Source organism: Anarhichas minor, unplaced genomic scaffold (genome assembly GCF_050575085.1).
Source record: "Anarhichas minor isolate MPS153535 unplaced genomic scaffold, ASM5057508v1 ptg000012l, whole genome shotgun sequence".
NCBI lineage: Eukaryota > Metazoa > Chordata > Actinopteri > Perciformes > Anarhichadidae > Anarhichas > Anarhichas minor.
This window is the reverse complement of record NW_027466458.1, coordinates 7894626-7906709: the sequence shown is the minus strand read 5'-3', so window position 1 is coordinate 7906709 and position 12084 is coordinate 7894626.

Below are 12084 nucleotides of genomic sequence, written 5' to 3'. Positions count from 1 at the left end.
TATTTGTCCAATCAAATGGTAAAAGCCCGTCATCATATAAAACTGTACTTGACCCTGAGTACAGCGAGCAGAGCAATATATCATAGTACTAGTAGTAACTATAACTACTAACACTGAGTTATCATATAGTGGTAACTGTAGAAGAGATTAGCAGCTATACTCCCATTTAAAAAAATGTTTACTTTGTTCTACTTTGATCACGGCTCTCGCTGCTTTAATCAAAACCTAATGAAAGAAGCGTTGTTGTGTATTAACCAGATGGCCTGAGTCACAGCAATACTGATAGCAGCAACATGTGGAAACACCTGGTACCTACTTTAAGCAAACATATTAATCATAGAGAATATCATGTCAAAGTTTATAACTTGTTTTTGTTATTTGAATGGAGGCAAAGCAGCGGATAAAAAGGGGAAACGGTTTTCTCTCCATCTTGGAGTTTGACTCCGAGTCTGGAAGTGAATTCTTTCTGCATCTCCAGAGTGATTTATGTTTTCGGGTCTTGGCAGAAGATGGAGTTCTTTCGCACAATTTTTGACTTTGCAATCTTCCCTCAGAGAGAACCGATTCCCCAAGACTTTGCAACTCGAGCAGAGCATCTGTAGCTTTCCTTTCTGTTTTTCTAGTTGTTTTTAGTTTTGTGGTTTGACGTTTCCTTGTCCAGTTAGGTGCTGTTGGTGCTGCGCTATAGTCCAAGGATAGAAACTAAAACAGCTCAAACACAAAGGTGTTTTCAGCACATACACAATCACAATGCATGCAGCTATAACTGCACATTCGCTTTATTAACAAAACAAACAACCACCTTCTTGATCACGGTGTGATTTAGCGTTTTAGAGGTTATGATTATGTCATCAAAGTGCACTTGGCTGCTCTGGTCAGCAGTTTTGTAACATTCAGACTCCAGACAGACACTGCACACCAGAGACGAGCACAGAGCCTTACCCAGGAGGCCGTTCTGCTGCGTGGTGTCATCGTGCTCAGATGACCTCGCATAACACCTGCGTTGAGGTCACCACAGATCCTGGATCAGTTGAACAGAGTCTGAAACCTATTTCAAAACAAGCAGCTAATAATTCAAGTAATTTACGGATGATTCATCTTACTGCCAAGATGCTTTCTGGAATAATCCAGTCCAGACCCGTGTTTGTGTATCACGTCTCAGCGATACAAGACGTTAACAACAAGTGAAAGTTGTGCAAACCTGGATTCCAAAACGTACGACACCAGCTCACCAACTGCTCACAACATTATTTATTTCAGCCCTGCTTTTAATTTCCTGGAGATTTACACGCGATGATTGTTTCATTGCTTTAAATAATCATTCCTCCCGCAGACAGACCGGACCATGAAAATATGCCCGCTGTAGAGACCCAGTGCAGCATTATGATGAACAAGCAGCAGCTCGGAGGCCGGGGTCTGCCTCTGTGGATCCAGAGCGACACTCACATCTGGCCTGTGTACGTACACGTTGTTGAGTGTGTAGCAGCCCATGTTTGTGTGGATGTATAAGTGCCTCACTGTGTGTCCATAACGCAATAGGACATTAAGGAAATAGTGTTAGGACAACATGTATAGGACCCCAGAGAGGAGAGACCATGTCTTTGGTTACTCTTCAGGGTTCTATCAGTCTGTTTAGTAATGATGTGGCTTCACCTGCTCATTTTATTCAGATATTCACTCCACACTAATTTGTCAGTAATGAATAGTGATTAAGATGGGGAGCGCTAATGAACATTAAATGTGCAGCTGCAGAAACAAGCTCTCTACGTAATTGTTGGCAAACAGTTGTCTCTTTACACATCAAGCAGACATGGAGCAACATGAACATTAAGAGTTATGCGTGTAATATCAAGCTAATATTATGTTGAATATTCATATTCTTTTAGCTCTGGGTTTGGTCTCCACCAATTCCTTCGTGAAATATCTGGTTCTAGCTGCTAAACGCTTCACCTGCAAGTGGAGAAGGTTCTTTTGTGAGCTTTTCCTCTTAAAACAGCCAAAAACAAGGAAAGCAGCAAGCGAAGCAGAACAAGTTAAGAGAACCAAAACAAATATGTGAAAGATGCTAAACAGCAGAGATGTTTGTCACTACAAGCGACCTCTTTATTTGATCAATTGAAATGCAAATATATGAATTATAGAGTCACTTTAAGAATTACAATCTCCCCTGTAATAGGATTAATATGGGATCAGTAAACACATCACATCATTCAACTCTACGTTAATGTTTCATTTATTCAAGCAGGGACCATGCACATTCATTTACATGAGCCATCATGTGAATGTATCCAGATTCAGCCACACAGGTTTTCATTTGCAGGTTGATGGCATCAAAAGAAACACACAACAGGACAGAAGCTTAACCTCAGTGTCGTCAAAAGCAATAGTATATATAAAAAAAGAAGTTCGCGATACGTGTTGTGTTCCTTTTCTTTCCTGTAGAGAATGAATAAATATGCATAAATGTTAAATGAGAGCAAATCCAGATTGAAGATGAAACAATCCTGCAATGTTTCTCCAAACTGTTTTAATCTGAGGAGACCTTTGTGCTGCAGCAGGGTAATACAGTACTTTTGAAGGGACATCCTGCATTTTGTGTCCAGTATGCTGCATAATATTATGCATCGTGTATATTCAGTGTGTCACAGCTCAGAGTGCTAATGACTCACCACCACTATCTTCACCAGTAATTAGGAAAATAAGTAGATGAATGTGACTGAATGAAGGCCGACTGTTACTTAAATAGGTGAGATTGATTGTCTTCTGGAGCAATAGATGTCTAAATAGCGCTGTAACTTTCATTATCCTGTCACATGATACTCATAATCACACCACATGCCATTTATCAAACTATTTTGCATTACCATAGTCGGCAGTTTTCATCACTGGGCTATGTTAATCAATGCACTTTTCCTTCAGGGAGTGGTTATTGGTTCCACAGATGAATTGGCTCAAAGTTTTTCTTTTTTCTCCTCCGCTGCATTTGATTTGTATTGACTGCAGAGAGGAACTTAACAAACTAAATCAATCCTACTGCCCACTTCCATTGAAGAGGAAGTCATGTAAGTAGTTGTAGGTCATTTCTCAGGAGCACATGAGAACAGTGAGTACTTTGGTCGCCTTATTTCACTCACTGGTGAGCTTCATACTGAGCAGCAACAGGATACCAAAACTGCATTTCTCAAATAAGCTGCCATGCCCAAATAGCCTGCGGGTGCTTTTCTGCTTTGAGTTTAGAACTTAAACGTTTGTACCAGGACAAGGACATTATTTGGCCTACAGAATACATCCTCTCTGTCAGACGTGGCTGATGTTGACATCTTTACTCGGCAAATGCAAGAAAACACTCTGTGGCATTAAATTAGAGGCCGGAGACAGAGCCAGGGCAGACTGCCAGTCCGTGACAGCACTGAGACAGATGGACAGACATGACTCACATTCATAGACTCACATATGGAATATAGAGAAAGGTGATGTGGCAGAGCACCACATTGCTTCTTTCAGGAGATAGGTGCTCACTCCACGCTAAATACCATATAGGATAGAGGAAATCAGCAACAGCCCAGTATCACCTGAAACCACTTATATGAAAAAAGAGTCGCTGCTTTCCTCCTTTATGACACATTAGTGCATTTAAGGGATAGAGACCCAGTGCACCTGGTTTGTGGTTGGACCCCAGTTGTCACTGCTGTTAATAACTGTTCTGAATGTCCAAGTTGACCATATAAACAGATGTTCTGCCAGAAGCTCACGAACAGGTCTTAGTAGCTTTGAAACAATAAATATCTTCTGTTTAATCCCTGACATTTTCCAGGCTCTCTGTCCAACTCTCACTCCTGATTTATTCATGGTTTTCCTCCCCTAGCAGCACCCCTCTACATTAACCAAATACAGTATACAGTGTGAACGCGCCCACGGAGAATACTACAGTTCAGATGAATGAGCTGAGAGATTTGATATTCAAAGCAAAAGATCAAAGTCCCTCGGTTTACACCCACTACTAACAGTTCAATGAAAAGCCGTTCCTCCCCTCCTAACACTGTATAACCTTACATGAACCATTTTTAACTCAGTAAGATAACAGTAAGATACTGTGACAGGACACAGTCAGACACTGCAGCTCTGCTCACTACAGAGCAACGCCTCGGCCAAACAAAGCATGGGATGTGGGAAAACAGTGAGCATTATGGTCTTGAAACCCCAACCAGTAGAACTTTCTTTATGTAGCAGACTTCTAAAACAGTCCAAAGTCATGTTTACAAGCAATTAGGAATTAAGAAGAATTAAGGTGATAAAACTATTTTGTCTTTTTGAGCTTGTTTAAAGCTCGAGGACCCTCAACAGAATGTAAGATGTCTTGAGAAAGAAAGAAAGGTTGACAGAGGTCTGCAACTTCAAAGCAGACATTTTGACTCGTCATAGTCGGAGAAGAGAAGCACAGGTGTTACTGATAACATGAATGGTGGCACATGGTGGTTAGCGCCCCTGTAACAGTTAGCGGAGCTGAAACTAATAGTAATAAGTGTCAATCAAACATATTTAGTACACGCCCACACGGTCGTGATACGAGGTCCAATGAGACGGAGAAGTGAATACACCTGCGTGGAGCAACCGTGAGTGTACAATAGGCTCTCTTTATCTTAGATTAGACATAAAATGTATTGATCCCACACAGGGAAATACAGGGTCACAGCAGCAGAAGTACAAGAACAGATAAATTATATATTGACCATCTACTATATACAACTAAAGCATAAAAAAACACCATAAATAACTAAACTGCGGTAAAGAGTAACTATATAGAGCATTATGACAAAAATTGTCACAAATAAAGTAAAAAGACATCGACGATGCAATAAAATATTACAGAAGAAAATGAGAGAATGTCATTGGCGGGTTAATAAAGTAAAGCAGAAAAAAGTCAAAAATGTAAAATTTGAGATATACGGTCAAACAAAAATCAGGACAGCAATTCATTTAAATGCTGCAGATTTCTTCTTCCATCCTGAGCTGAGTCTGCTCAAGAGTCTAAATCTGGGTTGACATACAAAATGATGTCTTGCTATTTATACTTTGAGGATTAAAAGCATCAGGGCTGTGCTGCGCTGTGAACTCTCTGCCTGTAACTGATGCAAACTGTACACACTGACTCAACCACTAAGTCACACAGTACAGTCGTATTGAGTGTCGTGAGTGTCTAAACAATGATAGTTTTGCCTCTTGCACTCATCGACGCCTCGGTATGGTTCATCAGAGAGGGAGTCAGCAGAGGGACACGCAGACGGTGAAGAAGGTCCAGACGCAGTCGATAAACACCGAGGGAACAAGTAACACATGCGTGGTATGTTGAGGTTAAGACCCAGCCTGAAATTTAATTTGTGTCTCCTAATTATTCCAAATGCAATTTATAAGCATAGCAAAATCAAAATACCATCAGCGCAGTGTTACAGCAATCCCACATTCCAGACACACCTTTTACCCCAAGAGCCGTGTTTATGACGGATCAGAGAAAAGTCATTTTATGTAAAACTAAGCGTCAATCGTACTGAATAATAACAGCCATATTTGTAAGTTTGACATCAGTTGCTCCACAGAGCAGTGAAAGTACACATTTGGAGTTTGTAAATAACTCTCACTCCTCAATGTGTCACATAAACACATGACTCCTCCCGGGTGCCGTGATGCTCAGCAGGACAGCACGAGCTCCAAATATGGAACCAAGAATATTTGGGAGCGACCAAAATCTGTAAAAGCTGGCTGTATGATTCTGTCTCTGTGATGTTTACACTGATGCCTTGCTCAGCAGTGAGCACAGGCTAATGCGGCTGCCCGCCTCGTCTCGATCCCGCTGAGGGAACGAGCAGTTTGGCTCCTGAACATCATCTGACTCACGTTGTTTGGTAACAGATTGTTCACTCTCCTCTTCGATTTGTCTCACCATGTTCAACGTCGGAACATATTTTTAAACACACATTTTTATGTAAGATTTAAGCATAAGAATAAGCTTTCAGTTTGATTCTTTTTTCCATTTACAGCTTTATTTCCCACACCGACCATTACATGAGCAAACAAACCAATTGTGCACCATTGATGATCCACATGTAAGTCACCACCACACAGGGACAGGGTAAGCCATAGATAACTCACTGCCACCAACTGACGAATGGGTTTTGAATCCCTGTGAGGTTGCAGGCACACACTAATGACCTTTTCATGATGAATCTTGTTTACTCCCTGACGTCAGCTCTGTATCGGCAGACCTGTTGGTGGAATTGAAGTAATGGCTGGTAAGAAACGGTTCAATCTGTCCGAATTCAAGGCAGGACCGACTGCGTTCACAAACCAACGAGGTGGCTAACCGGTCAATTAGTCTCAATTTCTGACAGTGTCAAAGTTGTCGCGCGCTGCTACTGCTACTCTTCAAAATCTCTCATGAGCTGTTTATAGACGGTCGTGGAAGTCCGCCAGCAGACCCCACCCGCTCCCTTTGAGACTGCATGACACCAGTCCAATAATACAGTGTCCTCTCTCCACCCACAGTACACAGAGGTCAGTCAACACATTTTTTTAATATCATGTCCTCGAGCTAGAAAGTATAACCGACCCATTTCTGACCTGCATACAGAACATGTTTTTGCCCGTGAAAGTTCCTATAACTTCCCACAAACCACTTCAGGACATGCTGCACCTCCCAATGTGCAAGTGCTGAAAATATTAATGTGTATTGACTTGAAAACAACAAAACCATCTAATTCAAGGAAGAATACACAGGAAAATAGAAAACATGATCTGAAATTGCGATCCTGCAGATCTCATGTGGATTGTTTCAACAGAGTAGAGTGCAGCCAAAGTGTTGGACAGACTGCCAAACTGAATGAACACTGCTAACATCCACGAAAGTTCCAGATTTTCAGCTTCACACCCATTGAATCATCCGTGTAGTTTCTTGATTTTCACCACCTCGTTCAGCTCTCTGCTTCCTCCCCCCTCTCCCCCCCTGGGATCTGTGATTCACGGGTTCAAGTATTTCAGAAGCCCGTGGAGAGCCGAGGTCCAGGGTGAAGCCATCAGTGTGGTTGGGAAATGCAGAGCTGCTGCCTCGGGTGTGAAATATTCTTGCTGTGAGAACAAAGGACTGGAAATTCCCAGGAAGACAGAAGAGAGAATAACAACACTGTACATTCATCCCTAGCGCACCTGTTACACACCTTCATGTTAGCTGATCTAGCTTGACTGTTTAGTAAACCTTGTTTCTGTGGTCAAGCAAGGCATGCAGTGTACAAGGCATGCATTTTAAGAAAACCCATAGTCATGTTTTGAACAATGGCTCCTTAATTTTAGGTAGACAAACATGGCCTCTTATTTTCTAGCCTGCGGCAAGTCTGAAGGCAAATCAATGTCAGAATCCGTGAGCACACATGAGGTCCCGCGCCTGCTGACTTGCAGCCTGCGTAGAGAGAAGCATGCTTTGAGCGCGAGGGGCTTCTATAGCCTGCGACGCTGCTCTTCTGCTCGTGAAACTTTCACTTGATCGCTTGAGAGTCAGTGTTTTACAATTATATCTGTTGTTTCAGGATATATATTGCTGAGTTAACGTGTATGCTGCATTTTTTAACTCCTTTATATACTGTTGGTTAATTTAATCTACAACAATGCATCATATTCTCTAAGATCATCGTTTGTAGTGTCAGTACAGTACATTATGTACCTCTGAAATGTAGTGCAATCGGAAAACCACCTTTATACCGCCACCTTGCGTCTGTGTCGGAGTGATAGCTGGCCAATCCAAAGATGAGGATTGTAACCAACAATAGTGACTGGGTCGTCCGCCCTCTTACTGTCACGAGCGACTCACGAGCAAACAAGTGAAAGTTTCGCGAGCAGAAGAGCAATAATAGAAGATGTGTGCAAGGGGACGCCCCCCACAGTCAAAGCATGGTTTTCTCTACACAGGCTGCAATTTTGCAGAGATATTTTGCGCGGAGTGATGTGAAAGCGCTCGCAGAAGTAATGTACGCGCACGGCTGTTTGATTCGCTCGGATCTCATTCGCGCTCGCGGATTTTGACATTGATTTGCTTTCATAGGCAAGAGTTAATGTTAGTTGTAGCGAGCTAGCTAATTTAAGCTAATGTTAGCTCACCAAATTTGGCTGTTTCAAAGTGACTCATTTAAAAACATAAAGAATCTTGCAAAAGGGTCTTTAATAAATGCACTTAGTGTTACATGATATCATGCCAAAAGGTTGAGGCTATAGCTGCATGTCCCAGAGAAAACGTTAGCGTCCTCGCCAGTTGATTAACCACATGGAAAAAAACAATAGAGACAAGGTTTTGTTCTTTTATTGCAATGTAATATAACTTGTTAGTAGGCTATGACAAGAAGAAATGGCAAGGTCAGACTGGTATTATCTTCTAATACAAACCTGGTTGACTCCTTAACTTTAGTTTTGTTTATATTTTTCAAACACTATGTTAGCTTACTGCTATCTCGGCTAACGTTGACGGGGGTGGGGCAAAGCTGCTAACGCTATTCTCTGAACTCTTCCAGGATTGGCTTCCACACAGTGAGGATTGGATACTACAAAGTGGATGTGTTAGTTGTGAACGTGTATTTTTTTAACGTAACCTGTACACCTGTACGTAGCCTGACAAACTAATGTAGTTATTTTTGATGTCTTAATTGGTAGTGGTAGTCAGCTAGTTAGCTGGACATGCTATATGCTCATATTAGAACTGATAAACTTGTTTAATCCATTCCTTACCTCCAAACTTTTTAAATCCAGAGTCAACTGCATAATGAGGATACCATACTGAAGGACACATCTGTTTCCATCTTTAACTTCGAGTTCAGCCTCAAAGGTTGTCAACACAGTCACATAAATTGGGAAATAAGTGACAATTACTGTATATTAGTGAGGATTTTGCATGTGATAGACTCATCATATAAATATCTAATGGGTTTTCAATGGCTGTTGCAATAGTGTGGATATTCAGCAAATGTGGGACAGAAACTATACCTCCATTACCTGCTTTGTTACAGCTGTAAAGTTAAAACAGTTGGTTCATTCATCCCTCAGTGTTAGCTTCATTTAGATTCCGGATATTTTAATGAAACCAGCAGCCAGGCACAAGAACATACAGAAAGGTAGGAGGGTGATCGCTTTGCTCTTCAATGCATGCTTCTTTTTCACACTGCCTTTTTCCAAAGCTGAACACCAGAACACAGAGATGGACCTGAGTTCAAAGGGAAAGGATCCTGTCTGATTGGAAAGTGCTGTAATGGTGTACAGATGTATATTAGCCGAGTTCAAAAGTCTGTTGAATGTCAAAGTCACTCTTCAGTTCCAGTTCTTGAGAATTATATTCAGGGTTTGTTTGGTCTTTATTGGGACACAGTCCTAACAGCAACCATAAGCACATTAAAGCCATTTGTTTTTAAGTTCGATTTTAAAAGAAGCTACTTTCAAAGGGCAGCGCTGAATGCACTGATAAAAGAGTTCACTGCTCTATTGTTGTATGTCCTCTATTGCACTGACCACCTCATCCACATACTCAATCTAGCAGCATTTAATGTGGCATTTAAGCCACAATGAACGACTTTCTATGCCAACACATTGTTCAATTTACAGTAACTCAGACAGGACTGGCTCACCTGTGGAATAGACAGATTAAAGGTTTGATGTGAGCATTCCGAGGGATGTTATATGGGTCACGATACTTTTCCCCTTATATGAAATGCATTGAATGCCTCAGCTTGTGGATAAAAGATGAGCCCAAATGATTTGGACTGCGTCCTTTTTTGTACGACTAAAATGTTTGTTGTTGCAAATATTTTCCTTCCAAAAAAACCTTTGTCCCTCAGTATGAACACATCTCAGCATGGCCAGATTCATTACAAGTGCTAATTCAATAGAAGAGATGATAACAGGGCTATTTATTATCATAATCTGTCAGAGTCACTGGCCGTATCTGGTTCAGATTGAAACATCTGAGTCAGTGGTACAGATCTTTTCCTTTGTCTTCATTCTTTTGTGTAATTTACTGCTTTAAATACAGTTTTCTATTATTTTGTGAAGTCAGTCCTGATTTTGTTTATATAGTTGTAATCTAAAAACTGTTTGGTTTGCTTCTATGTTTTAAAGGTTTTATGGATGACGTCGCGTCATGTATAATCTACAATATACATTTGTTGATTGGTTTGTCACGCAATAACCTATATCATGAGGCAAAATATAGTAGTACAATCTTAACCTTCAACATTACTATGCAAACTACCAGTACTTACGATTGAATACCCCCTAAACTGGCCATATTATAATCCTTTCCCAAAAAAGGTGGAGGACACACATGGATGTAACTTTAAAATGAATGTGTAAGTGGAACGACAGACGGGGTTTTTAATAAAGATAGCATTTCGCCTCAAATATGAATGGAAGAAGAGAATGAGTAATGGGACTGCTGTAGTGAAATCCAAAAAGACCATTCATAAAATAATCTATAGCTAAAGATACGTCACAGCTCCTGAACCATCTGGTTATTTACACACTGAAAGTACGAAAGGAGGCCAACGTCTGCAGGACGTCTGATGCATCCTTTGTCTTCAGGTTTGTGAAGTTAATCTTTTGAATTTTTAAATTTAAGACCTTTCTAACTGTGTTTGGACGATTACCCATTTTAATATTTATCACAGACACCTGCTCACAGTATGTGTGAAATGTGAAAAATCTCAGATTTTGCCCAGATCTTGTAAACGTAACATTTGTTCCAGATGTTTTGAAGTGTGGGTCACTTTGTGAGCACGCTGTGCTTTTAACAACCATCTGACCTTTGTGTGTTTTGAAACAACCCTGTCCTCATAAACTCTATTCATCCTGACCCATGGCAATAGATATGTATGTAAGATGTATATTTAATTTGTTTCGTATTACATACAGCACAGAATTAAAGGGTAACTTGAGTATTTTTCAACCTGGACCCTATTTTTGCACGTTTTTGTATTTAAGTGACTAATAAGGATCAATTCTAGGGGTCAAACATGTATGAATAATGCTTTAACCAGCAACCACCAACGAGCTGCAAGGGCCAGTGAGCAGTATCAATGTAACATCACGTCCACTTACAGTGCTTGTTTTTGCCACTGACAGGCTCGACGTTGTCGAAATCATCTCAAAGTTCAACTATGACATTGAAAATCTTTTTTTTTAGACACAAAAAACATGAGTGACAAATGCAGAAGTTACCCTTTCAAGCTTAGTTGAAACAACTTTTTCACCACATAAAGTGTGTGTTGTACTAACCTTGTATAGACATTGCAGTGATCGGCTCAGAGTCTGGTTGTGGTGCAGCCTCATGTGCCAAACATGTGGTTTAAGTTTAGTGAAGAACGCCAGTGCACACCGACATGCTGTAACTATGTGGTAATACGGACATACTGTACATAGTCTACAACCAGTGGTTGTGGAGTACTGCAATGCCCCCAAGTACCCTTTCACTGTTATCTTATCACTGAGTTGAGTTTTCTGTTTTAACTTTGCAATGGATTATGTGGAAATAACAAAATAAAGTGCACAAAGACAAATCCCTCTTCAGCTGCTCCTCTATGCTGACTAACTTCAACGCTGAAGTGTCTGCATTTAAGTCCTTCTCCTGCACCCTTTCTCCAAACCACACGCTTTCATGTAAGACTCAAGTACACACACACACACACACACACACACACACACACACACACACACACACACACACACAACCTTGCACACACTGGCAGTTGATAGCACATGCTCCATATTAACCTCCTCCATGTTTCCCTTCAGGTTCCAGCCCTTAAACATTTACAGTAGGTATTGTAGTAATTTGGCAGAACTGCTTCAGGCCACCTACACAGAATTGGCTTCATTTTTGTTAACCTGAACATTACACAAAGCAGCAAATTGACCTCATTGTCTCATCAGACAAAGGCATGAACAAACGTCCTTTGAGCCACGGCAACAATCAATTACAGAGTGTGTGGATGTGATGTGTCTTTGTGAGCTTCATAAAGAACAGAGGCCTTTAAAAGAGGATTATGTGAAGACAATGAGATG